This window comes from Eurosta solidaginis, chromosome 4, assembly GCF_040869045.1.
Source record: "Eurosta solidaginis isolate ZX-2024a chromosome 4, ASM4086904v1, whole genome shotgun sequence".
NCBI lineage: Eukaryota > Metazoa > Arthropoda > Insecta > Diptera > Tephritidae > Eurosta > Eurosta solidaginis.
Window position 1 is genome coordinate 95,804,033 of NC_090322.1, and position 27,105 is coordinate 95,831,137.

Genomic DNA, 27,105 nt, shown 5'->3' on the forward strand with positions numbered 1-27,105 from the left:
ACACATACACCTAAGCAGAAATAAACGTGAAAAGAGGTTCTCAGACAGTGTAGAATGTAGAGTTTATATCCTTCGTGGGTCTTTTAAAATGACAAAAATTAGATTTCCTTGTTGAAAATAGTTGTATCGCTTGTTGCTTTTTGGGCCATATGAAATGTGCAACCAACGGCGTCGGCTGCAATTCCTTAATATCGCGTACGAAGTCTCCTCCCGACAAATAATTCAGCTGGTGATTCCCCTTGTTGTGTTTTACGATTCGGAGTGACTCGAAAAGTTTTCAAAAAAAGTTTAAAATTTGTGGTGGCGCTTCCACACCCCCAATTCCTTTAGACCACATTTTAGAGTATCTAAAACATCGTCACATCTTGTAAAACAAATCTACGGCATCCAATGCAATTGGTTAATACAGCACTCAAGTTGACAACTTGCGATGATGGTGCCCTGATTGGGTTTTAATGTGTTTCTTATAAGAGATTTATTTCTGTTTCTTATATTAGATTTCCTTGTTGAAAATAGTTGTATCGCTTGTTGCTTTTTGGGCCATATGAAATGTGCAACCAACGGCGTCGGCTGCAATTCCTTAATATCGCGTACGAAGTCTCCTCCCGACAAATAATTCAGCTGGTGATTCCCCTTGTTGTGTTTTACGATTCGGAGTGACTCGAAAAGTTTTCAAAAAAAGTTTAAAATTTGTGGTGGCGCTTCCACACCCCCAATTCCTTTAGACCACATTTTAGAGTATCTAAAACATCGTCACATCTTGTAAAACAAATCTACGGCATCCAATGCAATTGGTTAATACAGCACTCAAGTTGACAACTTGCGATGATGGTGCCCTGATTGGGTTTTAATGTGTTTCTTATAAGACGTGGAAGTTCATCAGAGCTGTACCGAACTCCTTCGTTGGTATGCAGATATTATTAAATACAATCGTGAGAAATCACTGAAGGCGGTTTGCAGAGTGTGCAGGAGTCCCATTCTTATTACCCTATATGGAAACAGATGGCTTATGATTTGTTAGTAGACAGAAATTTCTGCCATACATATATATGCCGAACTTTACAACTGTTAATATCAAAGCCAACCCTTATTTTTCAATTTAAAAATCGTTCCATTCTGCAGTTATGAGACTTAAACATAACCGATACACAATTTAAACCGCCAAATCTTCAATGGGAAAAATTTTAGTTCATATAAAAAAGGTGAAAGGGGACCTTTATCTTAAAGTGCGCAAACTTATAGTTTAAAAGCTTTAGTTGCAAACTTGGCAAATTTCTAAGCAAATTTCACTTAAATTTGCACACCTTCTCTTTAATTTTTACACAAATACATACATCTAAGCTATTTGCCAATGGAGCACTGTTGCATATTTCAAAATTGTTTTTACTTGAAATGAGTATTTTAATAAAATGAGTCGCGCACATACATACATATATTTTCATGCACATTTATATTTTTGACAAAACAAACCTTAGCTGCTACGTCTAAATAAACGCTTAAAATGCAACCTTAAATCGTGCATTTTTTATTCTACATTTTAAGTTTTTATATGAGATTAACACAAGTAGTCGAAATTTGGGGTAAAGAATTTCGTAGTTTTTATTCCAAATTTTGTACTCTTTTGCGTAACTGGTGTTCGCACTACAACAACTTTTATAACTGCATCAGCTTTGAATGTTCATTTTCCGCGTTGCATAATTCAATACTCTAACGTCTGGCCTGATATTTTGTACTTTCTTTCATATGTATGGTCAAATTTAATATATACATTTGTATTTAATTATTTTTACTTGTAACATTAATTTTATGTTAATATATATCTTAGTAGTCGCCCGCATTGTGTTTGTGTCGACTTGAATTCAAATAAATACATAAATAAATAAAACAAGGCAGGGTTCGGCTGCGGCCTTCATTTCAAAAAACAAAAAATTAAGCTTGGAATGAACAATACACGCAATTTTAGTAATAAAGGTCCGTTTTCCCTTATTTTCATTCATTAGGACAATTTCAAAAATCTGGAAGCAGTCATTTGAATTAGATAAAATGGCTGCAGGCCGGTGTTCGCGGAAAGCAAACAAATAAATTGATAAATTATACAGTAATACGTTAATTAAAAATGTGAAAATTGTTGCTTGTGGTTTAATTGTAAAAGAGAAGTATATATTTAAGAAAAGGCCTAACTAGGTGCAGCTTGCCAAATAAGCAAACTTAAACAACAAATAACTATTAAACTATTATTTTGTGCTCCTTAAAATTTATATTTTTGTGATCAGGAGAACTGCCTTTCTCATTTTATATCATGATTGAACCCATTCTCCGGGTTCTCAAACTAAATCACAGCCCTCTTAATCGGGTAATGAATTGTAAAGTGGTAGGGAGGGGAACTTTTTGGTATTATTTTTCTTTTTTGCTACTCTATTAATGCAATGTGCAGGAAAAAAGCCAAGCTCGATATTTTCCCACATTTCCACATTGGGAAGGGATGTCAAAAGAAAATAAAGATAAATGCGAAGGGAAAATAGAGAAAGTTGGAAGGAAGTCGGAAAAGTAAGGGAGTTAAGAGGAAGAGTGAGGGGAAAAGAAGGAATAATGGAAATGGTTTCAGAAAAAGGAGGAACAAGAAGTTAACAGGAAGCGTGAGAGTAGGACTCAGATAAGATCTAGAACAAAAAAGATAAAGGGAAAGGGGGGAAGACTTACAATAAAATGAAATAACGTCTTTCCTTGTTGCTTTTTAGACCATATGAAATGAGCAACCTACGTCATCCACTACAATTCCTTAATATCGCGTACGTGGTATCCTTCCGACAAATAATTCAGCTGATGATTTCCCTTGTGGTGAATAACGATTCGGAGTGACTCAAAAAGTTTTATAAAAAAATTTAATTTTTGAGGTGGCTTTCCCACACCCTCAAATTTCTTTGTAAAACGAATCTTCGGCTTCCCCTCCAATTGCTTAACATAGTATTAAAGTTCAAAGCTTGCGATGATGGTGTCATTATAAGGTTTTAATGTGTTTCTTATAAGACGTGAAAGTACATTAGAGCTGCACCGGATTCCTTCAAGGTGTCTATGTATTCTTAGATGCAAACGTAAGACATCACTGAAGGCGGTTTAAAGAATGTGCAGGACTTCTCCGGGACTACTACCATATAAATTATGACACTAGCCCGTTCCGTTGAATGACAAAACTGAACTTAACATTTTTTATTTGGCAATTTCTTTCTTATACTAAATTTCTTATGCTGAATTACTTAACTAAGTCGCTTACTTATTACAATACTTATAAATTTACTTATGTCGTACAGGTGAATTCGCTTACAGCGCAATAATTTTATTAACATGTTGTTGTTGTTCCTCTTTACAAAAATTGCTGGTAATCAAATGAATTTTAAGTCGAATTGTTCTATTTCTTTTTTTTTGTATGCTTATAATTTTGCGTATGCAAGTAAAATTTCCTTAGTTGTGCAACCAACGGGTTCATATTACGTCTGCAAGACTTCCGCTTAAATTTAGTGCAACGAAATGTGAAGCAGTTGTTGTTGTTGTCTTATTAAAATATTGTTGAATTTGGGTTGCAGTAACTGCTGTGTAAGCAATATGTGACGACTGTTATTAACTGTGCTAACTTATATGGCAGGCAAAGGCGTATGATCTGTTTTTAGGAAAAAATTCCTGTCACACAAATATTTGCGGAGCTTGACGACTGTTAATACCAAAACCAAGCCTTGTTTTTCAATTTAGGAATAGTTATTTTCTGCAGCTATAACACTTAAACACTAGCGATCCACAAATTAAGAAGTCAAACTTTCAATGGGGAAAATTTTAGTTAAGCACACCCTTCATATAAAAAAAGGAGTGAAAGAGGGGCTCTGTCTTAAAGTGCGTAAATTTGTAGTTTAAAAGTTATTTGTTGTTAAAGTTTACAACAAATTTCTAAGGAAATTTCACTTTAATTTGCACACTTCCTTTTAAATTTTTACACAAATACGTGTATCTCATTTGCCAACGAAACACTTTAACTACATTTTTGTATATTTCAATGTTGTTTTAACATAAAATTAGTATGTTAATACAATTAATTATGCATATACTTATATTTACATGCGCATATATTTTTTACAATACAAACTTTTGCTGCCCCATCCAACAAAAACTATATTAATTAAGTATAACCATAAATCGTGCAATTTTCTATTCTAAATTTAAAATTTGTATTTGAAACTAGCTTACACCCGTGGGTTTTACCCCACGTTTCTGCAAGCTACGCGTAACTGGCCATGGGTAAAACATGAGTTGGTAAGATTGACTTCTGCTACAGCTAATGACTGTTCTTGTATGATATAATCACATTTGTAACAGGATTCCCCTTGCGTAGGTGAGGTTGACAACTGATAGGAAATGTGAGGCATTTAAAATTGAAAAGACAAATCTATCGGTATCAATGGAGTCCTTGGTTTTACACTTTATTGTTTTCGAAATTTTCCGATAAAATGAATTGCTTCAATGACATCCGTAAAAGTTTTGTGATGAAAAGCTTCGTCCCACTCACTACATGAGCGTGGATAATCGAAATAACGAAGCATAAATATTATGATATTATGGGCCCTTTTTTAATGAGGAAAAATTTCTGATGGCTCAAAAGAGCTAATAAACTCAATCGGATATGCACAGCTTGAGACTCTTCCGCGACTGTGTCAATAATATCACATTATGTGTCTTGGTTCTAGTGATATAAACACCCTCATTTTAAGGTGCCTAAAATACCTTTTCTCAAAGCAATTTATAGTTTGTAAAGATAGATTCAATATTTGGAAGAAACATTAGATATTAAAGCTTCAGGTGATGTCATAATTTCTTAAAAACTTGCCGGAAAAGAAATCAAATCTGTTGGTAAAGAAATAGGAATTTTGCCATAATTAATTTCAAGAAGTTGTTTAGCAAAAGCTGCTGCTGAAGTGTTTCCGCCAAAATGTCCCCTCATATTTCTAAAGAGAGTAAATTTTTGTACGTAAAGCCGTCTATAGACGAAAAAGCACGCATTTACTTCAATTGCGGCTGTTCCAGCAAGTAACAGGAAAGCACCATCATTGGATGATCATTACACATTAAAATTGCATCAATTAATATCAAATTAAACAGAAATGTTTTTTCCGGTTCCTCCATGCGTATCCAAAAATACCAACCCTAAAGATAACATAAAATAATACTAAAGGAATAACAGCCAAACCCAACTCTGCAATCAAACTTTACGTGTTGAAATAACCTAAGTTTTTAAGGCATCCATAGTTCTGAAAGTCCCATTTCTCTGGTTTTTTTTTCAATTCTATAATTTACTGGTGCTGTTAGGACTTAGCGTCATATAGCTCCATACCAATTTTCATTATTCCATTTGTATGGGAGGTGCTACGCCCCTTCTTACTCACCCCTTATTTTCTTAATGGTGTTAGGGATTGATCCAATTTAAATCTTTACTGGATTTCAATGTTCTTGCATGAATACTTCCAGAGTTATACTGTATCAAATATTCCGTTTGTATGGTAGGTGCCACGCCCCTTTTATATATCGATAGTATTTTTAGCATATGACCATCCTTGGAAGGTTTCTAGTGGGTTGTGCAAATTTGGTTGTGATCGGTCTATCCGTTTAGGACTCAACTCGATCTATACCTACATACATACATACATAATTTGAATTTTATATATATATATAGATAGAAGATGCGGATAGACTGAAATGAACAACAAATTTTAACGCTGGAAGATTACTAAACATCCAAAAGAAATACCAGCCAAACAACTCTGTAGTCAAACTTTAGCTGTTATAATAACCTAAGTTTTACGGCAGCCATAGTTCTGAAAAATCCCATTTGTAGGGAAGGTGCCACGTCCCCTTTTCCCCAATTCCACATTTTACTGGAGGTGTTAGGACTTAACGTCATATAGCTCCTTACCAATTTTCATTATCCTACCATTACTACATCCAGAGATATGCAGAATGAAAAATTCCATTTATCTTGGAGGTGCCACGCCCCTTCTCCCCACCCCACATTTTCTTGGGGGTGTTAGGGATTGACCTCATATAACTCCCTGCTGAATTTCAATGTTCTAGTATGAATACCTTCAGAGTTATATATCGACATTATTTTTAGTCTATGACCATCCTTGGAAGGTTTCTAGTGGGTTGTGCAAATTTGGTTGTGATCGGTCGATCCGTTTAGAACGCAGCTCGATCTATACCTACATACATACATACATAATTTGAATTTTATATATATTGATAGATAGATAGATAGAAGATGCGGATATACTGAAATGAACAACAAATTTTAACGGCGGAAGATTACTAAACATCCAAAAGGAATAACAGCCAAACAACTCTGTAGTCAAACTTCATCTGTTATAATAACCTAAGTTTTAGGGCAGCCATAGTTCTGAAAAATACCATTTGTCGGGAAGGTGCCACGTCCCCTTTTCCTAATTCCACATTTTACGGGAGGTTTTAGGACTTAACCTCATATAGCTCCTTACCAATTTTCATTATCCTACCATTACTACATCCAGAGATATGCAGAATGAAAAATTTCATTTATATGGGAGGTTCCACGCCCCGTTCTCGCCCACCCCACATTTTCTTGGGGGTGTAAGGGATTGACCTCATATAACTCCTTAGTGAATTTCAATGTTCTAACATGAGTGCCTTCAGAGTTATGTAAAACCAAATATTCATTTTACATGGGAGGTGCCACGCCCCTTTTATATATCGATATTATTTTTAGCCTATGACCATCCTTGGAAGGTTTCTAGTGGGTTGTGCTAATTTGGTTGTGATCGGTCGATCCGTTTAGGACACAACTCGATCTATACCTACATACATACATACATAATTTGAATTTTATATATATAGATCTGATTAATATAATTAGCATATTATCTACCGGTTCTTGGATCTATAATTGGTATATTAATGTGATAACCATCATCACCTTTCCAATGTAGAATTGGATATTGTAATGCGTCGTAACTGCGATGAAGCTCCGAAACACACTGTAATTGTTCATTTCTACGATGAAGTACAATATCGCGGGATTGAAATTGATCGCCAACAACTACAATTGCCACTTCATCAATCGTCGGTACATTAAATCTTCTGGCATGCTCACCAAAAAGCGTTTTATCCGCTCTGATTATGATTTTGTGATTATCCGATGGCATACGATCGAGAGCGGTTTTGAACAATTTCACCAATTCATTGTTCTGATCAAAAAATCTTTGGAGATCGCAAATAATCTCGTTTTGTATGTGAGCCAATTGTGCAACGTTCATCCAACTCACGATTTTCATCACCGATAAAATAAATTTGCAAAAATTGATGGTTAGCGTCAGGAAATGGTAACAATGCACCCGATCGATGATAAATCTGACCTTGAATCTGTAATATGTATGCAATGTAATTTGATGTTGGATCAGAATCCTTAAAAACATTGTAGAAACTGTTACTTAGATCTACAGAACAATTGATATTCCACATGAAGTAATCACCTTAAATGTCGGCATAAAATTATCTCTTATAATTTGCTTCGACATTGGTGATCCTCCAAAAATCAATGAGTGCAATGGATCAGGTGGAGTTTCAAATGCCGGCAATTTCACTTTGCCGTTAGCACAACACATGCCAGCCGTTTCATCCAGAAACTTAGCTGCTTCACAATGTCGACATATCGCACTCATTAATCCAATATATATATGCATACTGTAATCAATTTGTGGATCGTAATTAAAAGCAGCACGATACATATTTTCAAGAACACGACGTCGTATTTGTCTTGGTCGTGCTTGATTTCTTTGCCGCTGTGGTTCTGCAGATCTATTTCGTGCATATAGTTCACGTCGTATTTCATTTTGTTGTGACAGGTCATCAATACTTTGCGTCCTTCTTTGAAGTAGCATTCTGTTAGCACTACGCGTACGTCGACCGATATTTTGACGCCTGGCTCGAGGCACTTTCTTCAAGAGAAAGGAAAAAAAATCATTAAAACCCCATGTTCCACGCAAGAAATTTAATTTAAGAAAAGCACATGTGCAAACAAAAAATGCGCGGTTGAAATACACCCACAGGTATACATATGTCCAAAAGACAAAACGAAAATACAAACCGTGCAAAAAATTTGATGAAAAACACAATAAAACTTGTGCGCATGATTAGATACAGTTGAAATCACTAAATGTATTCTGTAAAATGAACGAAGAGAGAACATTTGAAAAAATTAATTTGAAGAGAAAAACATGACACATCATTGCCACAATTTTCTACTACGTTTTTGTTCAACGATACAACGATACGGAATTCCCAATGTATTATAAATATTGATATGAATTCAATTTAAAATGAAGAAATATACAATTATGAATCGAAAACTACATAAATATTGAACACACGTGTTGATTCTCCACAGTTCATAACAAAAAGACCTAATGTCAATATACACCGAAGGTACGATGTGACAGATATGTTGTGTTGTGGTGTATCTCTTTCCATTCTATCTGAAAAATCCCTATTGCCAAAATGGCAGCCATGTTCATTGTTCATACTCTTGTCTAAGAAAACTCGATCAGATGCAGATGAATCAGTACAACACATCATAAATACATTTCTTCATTACTTTTTTTTTAATTTTTTTATTCTTAAGGCATCAGAGTAAAAAAGTTAGTAAGTGTGTAGGGACAACAATTTTCGGGACGCTGGGCGAATGTTTCTAATGTTGACTTGATCCTTATTTCGAAGAAACATTGTATATGTAAATCTTATGGCTATCAGATTTGGTAGTCGTGAATTTGCTAGTTGAATGGCAACAGTCAACGATTCTGTATATTCGTTTTTCCAATAAGTGATTTCTCGTCATGAAAGAAGATTGAATACGTTGCGTTGTGTAATGAAGAGATATTGTAAATTTTCAGTAAGGAAGCGACCATTTGAAAAGAACCAGTTGAGATTTGCGGAATGTCGGGTTTTGATTTCGAGAAATCTAAAATATTGACCGAAATAATGCATCCGCGCTTCGTCGTAAAAAATACGAAGAACTCGATACTCTTGAATTCTTGTTGCCAAAATCCTAGCCAAAAATGATTTTGCCGATGCGAAATGTATGACATCTTCATCAGAATGCAGTCGGCCAGCAATTTCTAGAAACGTCACCTATTCCATTTCATGAAATAATGCAAATATGCAAATAAGCACCATCTATTGGTATGAAACGTAGCCGTAGCTTGGTGTGACATATCTCATGAACTGCTCGACCAAATTCAATCACACTTTACAGAAACCATCTACATGATAGCCCAAATGCACCTTAGAAATTTGGTTGAATTTGGTGGAGCCGGTCTCAAGTTATAAGGTAACACCAAAAATGTGCACTTATTTTTATATATATAGAAAGAATAAGTACAACTCGAGAAGTATTGATGGCCTTACCACAGTAAGGGGTGCTTCTGTGGCGGACGGTTCTTTCCCCGTATATAATACTAGACCGCTGAGCCCGCCGCCGACCAAGATGAACGACTCATTACCTAATTGTAATAAGGACGATAATAAGAGGAGCACTCAGTCGCAAGCCAAGGACGACAAATACGTATTAAGCGATGCGTCGGACTCGAGAGAGAGAGTAGTGCTGATTCAATGAACTCCGTGTTGGAAAATCATACAAAACGGAGTGGTAGAGTGGAGAAGGGTACGGAGCAGAGGAAATAAGAGAGCTGTCTCGCAGTACCGTGAAGCACTAAGAATTGTCAAACGCCTGAGAGCAGTGATCGACCCAACAGAAGTGGAGATATAGCGCTTTGAATGAGCTCATGAGGCGGTAGAAGTAGGTCGAAGGCAGTTCAAAATGTTTGCTGCTTGAATAGGCATGGTTGTATGTTAGGTATGGATACCATGCTTGATGAAGTCAGAGGAAACACTGCGACTTCTACAGAATCCGAATCCGAACATACCGACACAGGATTGGAAGGTACTTACTGTATCTCGGCCTACGGAGGAAGTTCAGTTCTACTTCTTCCAAATAAACAAGCAGGCGGAGGATATATTGTACACGCAGCTTGGCAAAATGTCCCTTGGTACAGGCGTTTGTGTTTGGTAGCGTTTTTGGTTCGTAACTGGTCCAGTATATTGTCTATCTCTGTAAGTTCATTTTCTAGTTGTGGAAATCAAATATAATTTGGTTTTTAAATACATTTAATGATGCCTCGCAATGAGAATAAGTGTGAGTTATCCTCTGCTGCACTATGTTGGGAGAGCGCATTTGCGACAACAGTGGTCTTCCCTGGTTTCTAGAATGGTTTATAATTATACTCTTCTATGCGTGCCTTCCACCGTTTAAGCTTAGCATTATTATTGATGTTACTTAATCCGAATGTTAATGGTTGGTTCTTAGTTTGCCAAGAGACCATACTATAACTAGCATTTCTTTCGCAATAGTCGAGTAATTTTCCTCGGTTTTATTAAATGATCTAGATATGTAAGTTATGGGCTTATGTTTACGGATTTCTCCTTGAGAAAGGACTGCCCCAAACGCGGTATTAGAATCGTCTGTTGTTAGGATAAAGGGGTTTATTGAAAACTGGAAATGCCAAAATCTCAGAAGACATAAGTAATGTTTTCAGGTCATTAAATGATTTCAGTCCTTCGTCAGTTAGAGAGACTTTTATTTTTTTGGATTGGCTCGCCTTTATTTGCGTATTTTCATCCCTAGTCAGATTCGTTAGTGGTTTGGTCATTTTTTCGAAGGTTTTCGTCTATAGTATGACACTAAACCTAGAAAACTTTTCAGTAAGATTTATTTTTTAAAATACCATTTTGCGTGACAATATGCCCTAGAAATTCCACTCGGGTTCTGAAAAACTTAGATTTTTCCAGATTTACTCTTAAATTTGCTTTATATAGAAGAGCGAATACATCTTCAATATTTTTAAGATGTTCTTCTTTTGTTCTTCCTATTATTATAATATCGTCGATATAGACGTAGCAGGATATACCTATGAGGGGTTTAAGGACGTCATTTATCATCCTTTGAAATACAGAAGGCCCATACTTAAGCCTAAATGGCAACCTAGTAGATTCGTATTTACCATTTGCGGTTGGAAACGCTGTTTTTTCTATATCCCTCTCCTTCATCCTGATTTGGTGAAAACCGGATGTAAGGTCAAGTGTAGTGAAATACTTATACTCCCCTAAGCTGGCTGAAGATTTTTCTAAATATTTAGTTGCCCGTTCCAATTTCCAACGCCTGAATCAAAACTGCTACAAGTCGTATTTAACAAGATGCAAAATTGAGTTTTTTAAAAATCCTAAAAAATTTTACGGGTTTGTTAATTCAAAGCGCAGATCTTCGGGATTTCCATCATCTTTGTCTTTGGGTGGCGAGAATGCTAGCCTTGACCATGATATTGCCGACTTATTCGCAGACTTTTTCAAATCGACCTATTCTTCAACCTGCACCCAAACCGGTAGTTATCCGTTCGAGATAGTTAGTTCTAACTGTATTCTCAATCCAGTCATTGATAGTGCCACTGTACTTCAGAGTTTTTTAGCTCTGAAACCGATTTTTTCTCCAGGGACCGATGGTATTCCTGGCTGTATGCTTAAGTTCTGTGCTGTGAACTTAACAGAACCGATCGTAAAATTGTTCAATTTATCTTTGCAATCAGCGTCATTTCCATCAATTTGGAAACAGTCGTTTATCATACCTCTGCACAAGAAGGGTAGTAGATCTAATATTGAGAATTATAGGGGAATTGCTAAGCTTTCAGCTATTCCTAAAACCTTTGAACAAATAATTACCTGTCAGCTTCAACATTCGTGTATTTCCATATTATCACACTTTCAGCATGGGTTTGTGAGATGTTGGTCAACCACCACAAACCTACTTGAGTTTACCTCTTTAGTTCGGGATGGTTTTTTGGCTTGCAAGCAAACTGATGTGATTTATACGGATTTTAGTAAAGCTTTTGATTCAGTGAATCACGAACTTCTGATTCTGAAGCTTGATTTACTGGGCTTTCCGAAGAGTCTGACTTCATGGCTCTCAAGCTATCTTTCTAATAGAACCCAAAAGGTGCTTTATAAAAATATTATTTCAAAATCAATTCGTGTTACCTCTGGTGTACCTCAGGGCAGTCATTTAGGCCCATTGCTTTTTACTCTTTTTATAAATGATCTGCCACAGATTTTGAATCATTCACGAGCTCTAATGTATGCCGATGATGTAAAAATTTGCTATACATGCTTGCCTTCGGAGTTAACTCGCTCAAATCTACTTCATGTTGATTTGGACTCATTTCAACGCTGGTGTACAATTAATGCATTAGTTCTAAACTGTTCCAAATGTAAGTTCATGACATTTCATCGCGTGAAGCCTGTCCTGTCGTCTTATGCACTTTATGGCACTCTTATGGAGCGTATATCTTCGATTAACGATTTAGGGGTTCTGTTTGACTCGAAACTGAGCTTCAACTCACATATTTCTGCTATTACTAATAAAGCAATGGGTACCCTTGGTTTTGTGAAACGCTGGGCTAAGGAGTTCAAGGATCCGTATCTGACCAAAGTCCTCTACACTTCGCTGGTCCGCCCAATACTTGAGTATTGCTCGTGTGTTTGGTGTCCATTATATACTACTCATATAAAGCGTATTGAGTCTGTGCAGAAACAATTTTTAATTTTTGCTCTACGGGCCTTTAACTGGGACTCAAATCTTCATCTTCCGTCTTATAGAAGTAGACTTCTTCTCATTAATTTGCCAACTCTGGAAAATCGTAGAATATTACTCGGGGTAATGTTCCTGCATAAGCTAATTCTAGGTGAGGTTGACTCCTCTGAGCTGCTAAGTCGATTGAGCTTTGCAGTTCCTGCTAGGACGTCCAGACACTACGTGCCCTTCCATTTACCCCTGTGTCGTAGAAATTTTGACAAAAATGATCCTATACGTGTTTGGTGCTCGTACTATAACGACTTGTATAATTGCATTAGTATCGAATGTTCGTTTGTTGCCTTACGCAATGGTATACTTTTCAGTCTCAACTGATATCTTAAAGTTTATTTGTTTAATTTGTAATGATAGTTTAATTTAAATTCTTGTTCAATGTTAAAATAAATTGTAAATTTTTAATTTATTCCATTTTTAATTCTATACTTGTATATATTTTTACGCTATCTTTTTTTTTTATGTTACTTTCCTTTGTATTTTGTTAGTCGACCACTCTTGTTAGTTGACTTTAAATAATTAAATAAATAAAAAAATAAATAAATATCGGGTATTGGGTAAGCGTCAGGTATCGTTACTGAATTTAGTCTTAAAATCAACGACAACCCTGTATTTCTTTTCCCCTGAAGGACCTGGCTTTTTTGGGACTATCCACAAAGGAGAGTTATATAGGCTTTTTGACGGCCTCATTATACCGTTATTTATTAGTTTCGTTATCTATTTTCCCACCTCGCCACGAAGGTTGGTTGGTATAAATTGTTTCCTCTGTCGTTGTCCTTATTTCTGCTAACACGGTTGTGTCTATTGTTCCACTGTCGATTACTGGTCCGAAAATGTCCGCGTATTCATTAATAATTTCTTCAACTTCAGGTTTATACAGTGTTTCTTCAAGATTATTAACTTGTTTTGAAATTGTATGTTCTAATGGCAATACGACATCTCCTATGGTTAGTGTATCCTCCTTTCTATTACAATCGCTCCTAGTTCCTTGAGAGTATCATCGCCTATGATACCATAAAAGGATTTTAAATTTCGCAGAATAAAAAAATCAAAATTATTTTTTATGCCTATGCTTTTGAAAAATGGTCCCCAAAGTTTATGGGTTACTTATACATGGCTGGCAGCGGATTGAACCTTGAAAGGGTTCTTTAGTTTCAATGAATTTTTGGCAATTTTTCACAACCGAAGTTTTTATTGGCCCCTGTATCTATAAGAAATTTCAGGATATGGTAGGCTAAATAGGCGTCTGTCATAAAATTTACCTCTTCGTCTCCTTTGAATGTTTCGAGTTCCTGATCTTCTGTTTGAACATTAACAATTTTTGGCTTTTTCTAGGAATATTTGATGAATTTTTTGACTGCCTTACCACTGGCGTGCTTTCTATTCGGTTCATATAATTTACTCTCTTCGAATGAATCGAAGGATCTACCTCCATTGGAGCCGGAGGATTAGGTTGTGTTGGCCTTTGTGGGGGTTGAGTGTGAGTCTCTAAATTTCTATTGTAAATCTGATTTTTTTCTGCAGGACCTAATTCTCTCGGTGCAAATGGTTGCTTCTGCGTAATTTGGTTTTTAGGCGCTTGAATAAGCATGGTTGTATTCTTAGGATAAATCGAATAGTTTCTTAAGCTAAGGTTTTGTATATCGAGGCAAAATTTGTAAGCCTCTGGTAGGCTCTTGGGTCGTTGGATGACTGGCCTCCTGGACAGTTCGCCGCGTTGCTTGTTTCCCTAGAGTAGTCTTGCCCTTTTTTTATTTTATTTACTATTAGTTAGTATTAAATAATAATAATATAAATATAAATAAAAAATGACCCTAGCTCATGTTCAAGGGTCCTTAAATCACGCTTGTCTGCGTAGTGCAGTGACAAACAGCTTTTGATTTTTCACCAATCGTTATCGAAATTATTATAAGAAATAAGAGCTGTATCTGGCAGGCCCTTTATTTTTTGTCTAATTTGTCGGAGGATGGCCCGATATATCGGTTTTGTCTTGAATACAACGTAGTCCCTTAATGTCGAATCGACATTATGAACCCATGAAATAAACTGGACAGGGTTGCCATCGAAAGTTGGTAGGGTTTTTTACACTATCAGGCAACCTGTTTATTTCTTTTAGGTCTTTTACAATTTCATTAGGAGGACTAACCCCAGCTTCTATTTGGTTTATCCTAGCGCTCATGGTTCTCATTTGTTCTATTTGCGCGTTTACCGCACCCGTTAACCGCGTTATCGCTTCTTCAGTTTGCTCCATTCTGAAGTTACTTTTACTTTGTGTAAAGAGTTTCACTAATTAAAAAATATTTCCACTGTTTATGAGATAAACTAGCTTGTGCTTTATAGTAAATTTTCCTCAAATAAAAATCGGTTTGTAACCTTTTTCAAGCAATTTTAAAGGTAAATTTATAAAAGTGAATAATTTAAATAATGGTGTGATGATAGCGTACGACAACATCGCGAGCTTGCGGTGGCTGGAGGAAGTATTTCCAAACCTGCAAAGGCAAGGCACGAACGCGCGATTTGAAGTGGTGGATAAAGGGCAAATCCCCACGGTAACAAAATTTAAGGTATGGATACCATGCGTGATGAAGTCGGAGGATACACTGCGCCTTTTGCAGAATCAGAATCCGAAGATACCGACACAAGATTGGAAGGTACTTACTGTATCTCGGCCTACGGAGGAAGATCAGTTCTGCATTTTCCAAATAAACAAGCAGGCGGAGGATATATTGTACATGCAGCTTGGCAAAATGTCCTTTGGTACAGGCAAAATTTACATGCGACTCAGGAAAAGAAGTCCCAATAAAAACCCTAACACGCTAGAAGTGTGCGAAGTGGAAAAGGGCCTCAAAATCTTAAGAGAAAAAGGACAGGTGGAGATAGCCGACGCCAACACGAAGGTGTTAGAAGAAGACCAACAGCGAATACTCTAAACCAAAAGGGTAAAGGGAGGAGGACGACGTCACGACGAAGGTGCTGGAGGGGGACAAACAGCCCAATGGTGCTGCGAGTCCTGCCGATAAATCTCCAATACAGTAAAGCAGTGTCGATCGAACTCCTCCTAACCCTTGAGGAGGGTTCGTTTGACGTGGCGCTGATCCAGGAGACGTGGACCTCATCAGGAGGAAATGTTTCTGGACTAAGCGCGGGCGGATTTGGCGTTTACTAGGCGCAAAGGGAAGGACGGATGCGAGCTATAGTAATGGTAAGGAAACAGCTGCATTAATATATGCTGCCTAATTACATTACTGAGGTCTTCGTAGTGGTGGCCGTTGAACAAAAGAATAGGTAGGCATCCTGCTACATGGCCCATGTTGCGGAGGCTCCACCGATGGAGTGAAAGAGGCTAGTACAGGACGAAGGGCGCAAAGGGCGGTTGGTCATAGGCGCGGATGCAAATGTGCACCACCAAATGCGCAGATACGAACGAGAGAGGCGAATCTCTACTTTGTTACGTCCTGCAAACCAATTTGCAGAAAACTAACAGGGGAAATGTCCCTACATACATTGATCCAACATCCAGCAATGTTCTGGATATTACATTGAGCTCCGAGCGTGATATATCAAGGTATTATTGGATGGTTCTTGATAGACTATCGTTTTCCGACTATGCGTATATCAGCTTCAGCATCCCCCTAAAAAGGTAGTGAAGGGAAGAACCTTTAGAAACCCTAGGCCAACGAACTGGACTAATCCACAAACAGGTAGAAACAAAACTGGGAAAACCCAAAGACGTTGCCAATGTGAAGGAATTGGAAGAGTCTAATGAATTCCTAACAAGAACGCTTATGACTTCGTAAAACAAGGCACGACAACGAATGTCTCAAGACCATTTTAACCCTTTTAAGCAACAGTCATGCAGGTTTGCAGCTTTGCCACATAAATGCACGTAGCCTTAATTTACAGAAACTTGATTACATGAACCAAATTTTGCAAAATACAAAAATTGACATACTTTGTGTGACTGAGACTTGGTTTAGAGAGGATATTGAGGATGAATTTTATAAACTACACTCTTACACATTGGCACGGAATGATAGGAAAACCGGGGCAAGAGGTGGAGGTGTTGCCATATATTGTAAAACATCGCTGAGACATCAGGTTATCTTCAAATCCAACGAAAATGATCCTGTTGAGTACTTGATTATAGAAGTTAGTGATGCATTAAAGAAGTGTTTAGTTGTGTGTGTGTACAACCCCAGTAAATTCCATAAGCTAGACAATTTTTTCCTAAAATTGTCTGAATTTATATGCAAATATGAACATATTTTGGTCTGTGGTGACTTTAACACAGACCTATTAAACAATGACTTGAGGTCAATGACATTAATGGATAATTTGTATTCCGTTGGCTTAGACGTTGTCAATAAATCTCCTACTAGATTTTCACCAAATTGCAAATTTAGCTTGCTAGACCTGATATGTACCTCGGACCGTTCCAGTGTACTTTATTTTAACCAGTTCTCAGTTGCGGGAATATCGGATCATGACATGTTGTTTATATCGTATGATATAGATTTTAATTGCAATACCGAAACACAATTTTATTATAGGGATTTTAAGTCAGTTAATATCTCTGAACTAATGTGCGAAGCTGATTCTTTACATTGGAACCGCGTATGGATGTTTTCAGATATTAACCAAAAACTCAGTTATTTCATGTTTCTTTTAAATTACCTATTTACTAAATATGTACCTCTAAAGGCGGTAAAGTCCCAAATAAATAAACAGCCGTGGTTCACAAAAGAGGTTCTGCTGGCTATCAAAGGTCGTAGTAAGTCTTACAAAATTTGGAAGCAACATCCCACAAATGAAAACTGGCAATATTATCGTCTAGCCAGAAATCATGCTACACTCACAGTAAGAAATTCTAAAAGACTTTTTTCAAACAAAGCTTGACACTAATTTACCAACCAAGAACTTGTGGAAAAATCTCAAATCAATAGGGATTGCATGTAAAAATGATTCAAAATGCGATTTGGACCCTGACTCCATCAATGACTTCTTTTTACAGTCGAGTAGTTATATAAATAATCAAAATTTCAAACTTAATGAAAACGTGATGTACACACCAGATAATAACAAATTTCAATTTTTCGGAGTTACAGAGGATGATGTCATAAGAAGTATATTCTCAATAAAGTCCAATGCCGTTGGTGACGACGGTATAAGCCTTAGGTTTGTAAAACTTATTGCAATCAACATTGTTTCAACGTTAACACATATTATTAACTTTTCGATAACGACTTCAACTTTTCCCGATGCTTGGAAGATAGCAAAAGTTATTCCTATTGCTAAAAAGCCATCGGCTGTTTTGCCAATGGATTTTCGGCCGATAAGCATATTACCCACTCTTTCTAAAATCTGGGAAAAGTTAGTGGTGGCCCAAATCACCGAATACCTCAATAAGAACAACCTTCTCTCAGAATGCCAGTCTGGTTATAGAGCGAGCCATAGTTGTGCGACGGCTTTACTCAAGGTAACTGAAGACATCCGCCCTGCCTACGATAGGGGTGATTTGACTGTGATGTCACTTTTAGATTTTTCGAAAGCCTTTGACACAGTAGATCATTCCATTCTCTTAATGAAATTACGACACTACTTTGGATTCTCTTCTAGCGCTTCAAGATTGCTCGAAAACTATCTTACAAATCGTTGGCAGAAGGTAGTAATTAAAAGTGGTTGCTCTGAGACGAAGTGCCTGTGCTCGGGGGTGCCTCAGGGATCTATACTTGGACCAGTTTTGTTCAGTATGTTCATTAACGATATTAATCATTGCTGTAAAAGTGTTTCAATACATCTATATGCTGATGATGCACAAATATATCTATCTCGCCCTATTGGCTTATCTGAAGATATGGTTTGTAGGATGAACGAGGATCTCGGAAACATCTCTTCGTGGTCGAGTGATAATAATTTAAATCTAAATGCGTCTAAAGTCTAAAGCAAAAGCTATTTGCATTTCGCACTCTCCGCAACTAGTAGAGAATTTGCCATCGGTTATACTACAGGATATTACCATTAAGTATGAGTCGGTCGTTAATAGTTTAGGGTTCAAACTAAATTCCAATTTTAACTGTGTTGATCATATTAACTACGTTTTATCAAAAATTTATTTTGTGTTAAGGAAATTGTGGTACACAGCTGCTTTCATTCCTCCAAATGTCAAATTAATGTTAGTCAGATCACTAATAGTTCCTTTAATTTCGTTGGGAGGGTTAGTGTTTGGTGATATAGACTGCAGGTCTAGAAATAAGCTACAACTGGAATTGAACAATTGTGCAAGATATATCTACTTGAAGCATAAATTTGACCACATATCAGAGTTTTCGTTTAAAATACTTGATTGCAGTATTACTACCTTCCTAAACTATCGCAATCTAATTTTCCTGAATAAATTAATTTATAAAAAACATCCAGAATACCTATTCCGAAATTTATGTTTTGCTAGATCTGACAGAACCTGTAACCTCATCGTTCCACGCCATAAATATCTCTCATCATCAAGGACGTTCTTTGTCAGTACTATCAAAGTATGGAACTCATTACCTAATTTTATTAAAAATGAGCCCAATGCATCGCGCTTTAAATTGGCTTTGTCTGAATTTTTTGATATACGAAAAACACTATTCTAGCTATTTTCTCGAATCTACATTGTCTATTTCTGTTATTTCTTTTATATTAATATAAATATTGTTATACTCACATTATTATATTGTACACATATCCAAATATCGATGTACTCTAAGAGACAATAGTCTCACTTGTACAAATGTGTTAAATAAATTGAATTGAATTGAATTGAATTGAATTACTGTATGCTATTTTGCACATTCCACCTGTAGACCTGGTAGCAAAGAACATAGCGTTAAAAACTGTAACCAGGCTCGGCGCTTCGGGGCAGTCATAGTAGTATAGCGTCATCAACCACAAGACGAACAGTTTACCTAATTCCCTATCTGAGCCTCTAGGGAGATCTTAAAGCCACAATAGAGGTGGACGGATGGCGCAAGTTACTCAAATGATGGACGAGGCGATACATGTGTACACAGATGGTTCCAAAGTAGTGGAAGGAGTAGGGTCTGAAAATAAACAGATCCTACAGGCTGCTGGATTACTGTATCGTTTTCGAAGCGGAAATATTAGCCGTAACCAAAGCAGTAGAAACACTGGAAGAGAATAGCTTAAGCGGCAATCGTGTTAACTTCTATATTGACAGTCAAGCAGCAATTAAGGCAATAATCCCGCATAGCACAGCATCTAAATGAGTGTTAGAGTGTAAGCAGTATCTGGGCAGAATCGGGACAGCGCGAAGCAAACATCTATATTGGGTCCCAGGGCATATGGGAATAGATGGGAATGAAAAATCAAATGAAAGAGCTAAAAAGGGCGCATGCCTTGAAGCTTGCTCCGTAGATGTCGCAATTAGACTGGGCGAAATTAAGCGAAATCGAGAGGTAAACATGATCGTCCAAGCGGAAAAGGCGTGGGTTCAAGCGCGGGGCTGCAAATTGTCGAAGATTGTGTGTAGGTCTTACAACCTTAGACTAACAAAGTTGGTTCTATCGTTAAAAAGAGAGGACTGTAAACTCATGACGGGTATTCTGACTGGACACTGCCTTCTGTCGTCACATGCCTTTAAATTAGACTTGGTCAGTGATAGCAGATGTAGGGAGCGCGGGTTGGAGGAGAAAACGATCGAGCACGTTCTGTGCTCGTGACCTGCGCTTACCACGCTAAGACTCCAGCTATTAGGAGTGATACAACTGTCAGATCTAGAAGCAGCAAGTGGCTTAAGTCCTAGGAAGCTTCTAGTATTTTCCAAGAGGATGGAGTTATTTTATAACATAGGTCCTGGTTTTTGATAGGGTTTTTCAGTTTGGTCTTTAAAATAACTACGGACTCATTCAGTCTATGGGAGGCCCTCATGGACCGACCAGTTCAACCTAACGTAAGCACAAGGAATGCCGTAGCCAAAATTTTGGAATAAAAATAGCACAATTTTTTTATCCCAATTTTTTTTTTGGTGAAATAAAGGCAATTTTCCCTTGTGGCGCTTCTTTCAATACATATCCCTTATTTTACAAAAAAAGTAAAATTTGGAATAAAAGAAATGTGTAATTTATTGAAAGGTACCGTATTTTATATTATTTTCATTTGTTACGACAGTTTACAACATCTGGTAGCAGTCATTAAATTAGATAAAATAGCTGCAGGCCTGTGTTCGCAGAAAAGAAACAAATAAATTAACAAATTATATAGTAATACGTGAATGAAACAAATGAAAATAGCTGCTTGTGGCTTAATTCAAAAATATGTGTATATATTTAAGAAAAGGCCTAATTAAGTGAAATTTGCTATAGAATTTTACCAAATAAGCAAACTTAAACAACAAATAACTATTGAACTATTAATTTGCGCATCATCGAATTTATATATATGTGATCAGGAGAAGCGCCTTTCTAATTTATGTCATGATCGATCTCGTAATCGGGGGTGCCTAACTAAATCGGAGCCCATTTAATCCGGTCATGAATTTTAAAGTATTAGGGAAGGGAAATTTTTGGTATTATTTTTCTCTTTTACTACGCTATTAATGCAGTGTACAGGAAAAAAGCAAAGCTTGATATATCCACATTGGAAAAGGAAGTCTAATGAAAACCAAGAGGAAATGGAGAAAGGGAAGAAGAAACTAGAGTTGAAAGGAAGTGGGAGAAGTAAAGGGAACAAGAGGAGGAGTGAGGGAAAAATAGGAATATCGGGAGTAGTTTGAGAGATTACCACGAAGCGTGAGAATTAGATAACATAAAGGGAAAAAAAGTTAAGGTGAAATGGGGGAATATTTATGCAAGAATGAAAGGGATAGGGAAATTTAGTGGGCCGTTTAACCTTAACTGGAGAAGAAAAAGAGGGTAAGACATAGGAGAGACTGCTGGATATTTAGATAAAAACAGAACTACGTCTATCGCGTTTGATCACAAGGCTGTGCGTGTTTATCGTTATTAAATATCGCCAGTCATCTTTTTGACGTCAGCGGCTTCCTTCCATATACCTTAATTAACCCACTAGCACCCAATGTTCCCATTTGGGAACTTACACAAATCATTAAATATTATTTAATGAGAACTACTGATCATAAAATCGAAAACGAATTACACATTCTCACATATCTATGCATATAATCAGCTGTTCTTGATGCTTTCTAACGATCACGTGGTCAGTAGCAAGCAAATATTCTCGGAATTGGCACAATTTTCTCATCTCGCAAATTGTTATTGATTTAACCAAAAAATTTAAGTGGTATTTTCTTAAAGTGCTAGATTGTGCCGTGGGTAAATAAAATAACTAGTTTTTTGCCCAAGAAATTGCTTACATTTCACAATTCCAACGTTTTTCCAATGTTCCCAATTGGGAGCATTGGTCACTATGTACACATATTTATTTATTTATTTTTATTTTTTTATTTATTAATTAATTAATTTATTTATTAGTTGAACAAAGTGGTTGCGACATTAAGACGGAGTCTTCTATAGCACATCATCCGTTTTATAAATACTATATAATTACCATAAAATTAAATTCGAGTTTAAAATTAAAAATAAAACGATTTTCTTATAATTCAGATTAATGTTAAAACTAAATTTAATGTTAAACCTTAAATACACACTTAAGACTAAAGAGTAGAGATATTTAAATATGGTAGGAAAGAAAAAATAGAGGGAGGAAGTGACAGAGATATAGTCATGCAGTTATGTTGAAATCACAATATTCACACTGAACTGAAGTAATCATGGATCACCTTTTTGTAATTGCTCCTACTCAAAGCACCCTTAAGAAAATCAGGTATAGAGTTTCAAAGCCTTACAGCATTTACAAAAAATAGCCTCGATGAGGCCAGATTGTCAGATTGCGGTGCCTACAAGACAAGACTAATTTAAGCTTTTCATAAAGATATTGAGGGGTTTTGAACTCGATGAGCTTGAATATATAAATACAGTTTAGCGCCTCAATGTACTCAAAAATACTGCATCCTAGAATTTCGTGCTTAAATAGAGAGATGTGATCATATTTTCTTAGGCCGTAGACATAACGCGTGATATTGTTGAAAGCAACATCAATTTTGTGGTACGAAGCAGAATCAAACTGACTATAAACTAGCTCTGAGTCGTTATGTGTGGGACTATAAGCTGAACAGCTAGCTTTTTTCTTGTCTCTAAGGGAGTAAACGAGGCAGACATTCTCAATCTACGTAAAACCGAATAAACATTACTCACGACTTTATTAACGTGGTTAACACAGTTAAACTTAGAATAAAATTCCTAATTTTGTCAGTAAACGAAATGACACTATTGCCAACTAACAATTTGGGAATATCTTCAACGTGCACAACATTGTTACTAATGGGCAACACATAGGACTTTTGAGCATTTAGACAGAGACAGTTCTCAAACGCCTATTTCGAAATTGCAGACAAGTCACTGTTAATTTTAAAACACAATTGCTCGACGAGACCAACACGCCTAGACAAATATAATTGAATGTCATCGGCATAAGCATGGACATTTACATACTGGCAAACAGAGAACACATCATTGACAAAAAGACTAAACAGGAGAGGGCCTAGTACAGAGCCTTGTGGTATACCCGAGGAAACAGAGCCTTTGCATAACACTTTCTGGGTCCTTCTCGCCAAATAACTGGCCATAAGCTTTACAGAACTGTCAGATAATCCAAAATAGGACTTTTTGCATAGAAGACTATGGCTGACTGAGTCAAATGCCTTAGAGAAACCAAGGAGACACAGGAGAGTAAGGTCACTATTATCAAAATATATTCTTATATCGTCAAATATTTTTAGTTTTGCAGTAGAGCAACTATGCTTGGATCTAAACCCTGATTGGACTGGGATTAAAAGATGGTGATCTAGGACGTATTTTGGCACACACTTTTGCACTTTTCCATATTTTGTAAATATTTTTCGCTATCGGGCTGAAATTTTTATATCTGAAGCATGTTAAGCCAAAGAGCTCTAAAACTTCATGAAACTGAAGGAAGGAAGGAACTCCACGAGGCTGCAGAGCTGGATGAAGAAAGTGCTATTGATATAGTGCAACTGCCTCCAGATGCTGATACCCTGACTGACTGTGAAGATATTGATGAAGACAATCTTGAGGAAGTTACAGAACTGAAGGATGTTCCTGGCGAAGTAGAAATTCATTTTACTGAAAATGAAAAAGATATGGACTTTACGCCAAGTACAACTTCGAAAAGACAAAAGCTTGTTACGTAACTGCTTGTGTTGGGAGAGGAGGAGTGGCGGCTCGGCATGGTTGTAGCCCGGCTGAGGCTCGTCGGCTTAGGAGCGCGGTTCTTGCCACGTCTCTTTCCCACAGTTACATAGCAAAAAGGGTTCATGCCTAGATGTGCGTGTTTGTGCAAAAGAAAGGAAGAGAGATAGGAAGGCAAAAGCGGGAGAAATGCCCAGTCCTTGTCAGGTGTGGAGCCTTCCCACCCCTTCTGTTCACAAAAGGGTGAACAGCCTTGGACTCCACTATGGCTCCGTCATCCGAGTGGAGTCCCCTATTTCCTGACATCGTCCGTCACTAAGTCTTCAGTCCCTGTCCATCACTCCTACAACTATTTCAACTCACCTGCAGCACTTGCCACAAGGGCAACACCTGCACCAACAAGGAAAGAAACTTTAGCCTGACATATCTGTGGTCCTTGCTCTATAGACTCAACCCATATAAATAAATATTCTAAGGATTTCTCTAAAAATTTACAATAATTTCTTTATTCACAATTTTATTGTCTTAAATTACCAAAGAAAATCAAACATGTAACTATTAATAGGTACTACTATTAAAACTTAAAATTTAATATTTTTAAACTTTAAAGTGATTTTAATCAATTACCCAGTTTCAAATATCTTCAAAATTTTATACAAAAAGTATTCAGGCTACACTAATACTAAATTTATTTTCTTTTCATTATTATTATTAATCTATTGATATATATTTTTCTTCGATAAAAAGTTTATTAAATTCGTTAATAAATTTCATAATAATGTAATTTATTTTATTTCAAAATCTCTATATGCCTTATTCTTCCAACAAAAGAAAAACCTCTAAAATTGGTACGCCCTAACGCCTATTCAGATATTTTCCTTGCACTTGCTCTAAGACAAGCTTTCGCAAAAACCCTAATAACTTCTTAAAATATGTACATACGTGTGTACACGCATATCTATTGAAAACAAGAAAAATGTGTTTATAAGTATGTTAATTGTTGTTCAAACTCACCTCCCATTGTCAACCGGGTTTGGTACCAAATGCGGCGTATAGCTGAAAGTGGAGGACAAAAAAAAAACATACAAAGCTACAAAGCAAAATTAGTATACTTATTTGATCAGTTAGTAGGGTTTTGGCCGTGTGACCGCGATCAAGGACAATATTTGCCTTGATTTCGAAATTAACCGCGTGGCGTGAACAAACAAATTAAAAAGTAAAAAAAAACGCGTATTCGATTACGTGAACTTTGGTTTGTCCCTTGGCCTAAAAGCGCAAAAAAGAAAAATTGAACAAAATGGTAAGTTTGTTACTACTGTCGGGCAGTAGTTACGGAACTTAAAAAAAATGTAGTTAATAAGAAAATTTTAAAGAACGAAATCAAAGTTGATTTTATCGAAGTTATGTGTTTTTACACATAACCCCAAGCATGTGTCAACTATAAAACAAAATGAAAAAGTTTAAGAAAATTCAAAGGTGCAAAATATTACGAGTTTCTCCTTTCCCATGAGTTGAGGAGAATTATTAAAAGTTATAAGTTCAAAAAAAAAAATTTTCAAAAAAATCAAATTCAGTAAAAAAAAAACCAAAAATCGAAAATATGTATATGATATGTTTGCCTTCTAATAAGATTAGAAGGATTATTTCAAATTGAAATTCGAAAAAAAAAATTTATAATGCCTAAAAACATTCATTAATTCAAAAAAAAAATTCTCAATTTGTATTGGATTCAAAAAAATGTGTGTATAAAAATAAGGTAAAAAAAATGTTTAAGTCTAAAAATTAAAAAAAAAATTTTTTGTTTCTTTTTTTTTTTCGAGGAAATATTATTATGAAAATTGTGGTGCTCCCTAATGGTGTGATTCGTTTTGGTTATTTTTAAGTGTTGTGAGAGCCGCTGATTGATTTTGGATGTGAAGATTACTGAGAGCCGCTGTGGTGGGTTCTACGTGATGTGCTCTGTCTGTCTCCTTTTGGATGCTGATGGAAGGTTGCCGGCAAAAATGTGTGGTGTGTATTCTGATGTTTCGTGTAACTAGCTATGTGTTACCAAATGCTGCTGGCGCTAGGTTGCTTTCGCCTTGTAAACTATGTCAAATGCGAATGTTAGGTGTTGCGTGTTCGTGGAAAGTTGAGTTAATGTTGACGTGTTTAGTCAACAATGTTGCCTCACTTGTGTTGTGGAAATGGGTACGTGTGCGTGTATTGGTGTAATTTTGTCTTACCAAATTTGTGTTTGTGCATGCGAATGATGAATTCCGTTTGTGTAGGTGTGATTCTGTGTTGGCGCAATCTGTTGGAAAAGATCGTTGTGTTGTGTTGCGTGTACCTCTGTGAATTTGCCGCTTTATTGCTACTCCCTTAAACACGTTTTATGGGCTTTTCTTCGGTCTGGTGGATGACGTCCTCTACCCACTATCTTCTCCTTCTGCTTTAAACCTCCTGGGCAGTTTTAATCTTTCTTAAAATTCGTCCAAGTCGCGGCCTACGACTGCTTCTCGTTCCTGGAAAAAATGGAAGAACACACACAACGTTAACACTAAAAATCATAAGCACACAAACACATAGTCGGTTCATAACTGCAAGAATATGCAAATAAGACAATGCAACACAATAAAAAAACAAAACATACGATTTCACATACATTTTTTTTTTTATAAAAAGTTTTGATATTAATTCACTTTTTATTCAAAAGTAACCACGCACTAGAAATTTTATTTTTTTGTAATTCTTGCATTTATTTCACTGCGTTAAAATTATGAAGCCTGCACAACATTATAAAAAAAAAATTTACAAAAAAAGGAATCAAAAAGGAATTTTTATTTCAACTAAATCGAAGGAATTTTGGTTTTCCTTAAATTTCCGAAGTTGAAGACTTTAATAAAAAAAATTTTTATTCACAAACAAAAAAAAAAAATTCTATCATAAAAACTAAAAATTACAACTATTAAAATTAATGCAAAACAAATAGGAATGAAAATTGATAACCTATTAAAATTGTTGTGCAGCCTTACAATTCACATTTCACAAGAAAGAATTTCTCACTTCACAGAAAAAAAATCA

At 36.3% G+C, this 27,105-nt stretch overlaps 1 protein-coding gene across 2 annotated transcripts in view; it reads left to right on the top strand.

Moving 5' to 3' along the window:
- Cpr11A (Cuticular protein 11A) overlaps positions 1-27,105 on the top strand; it is a 156,211-nt gene that overhangs the window by 43,622 nt on the left and 85,484 nt on the right. The window lies entirely within an intron of this gene.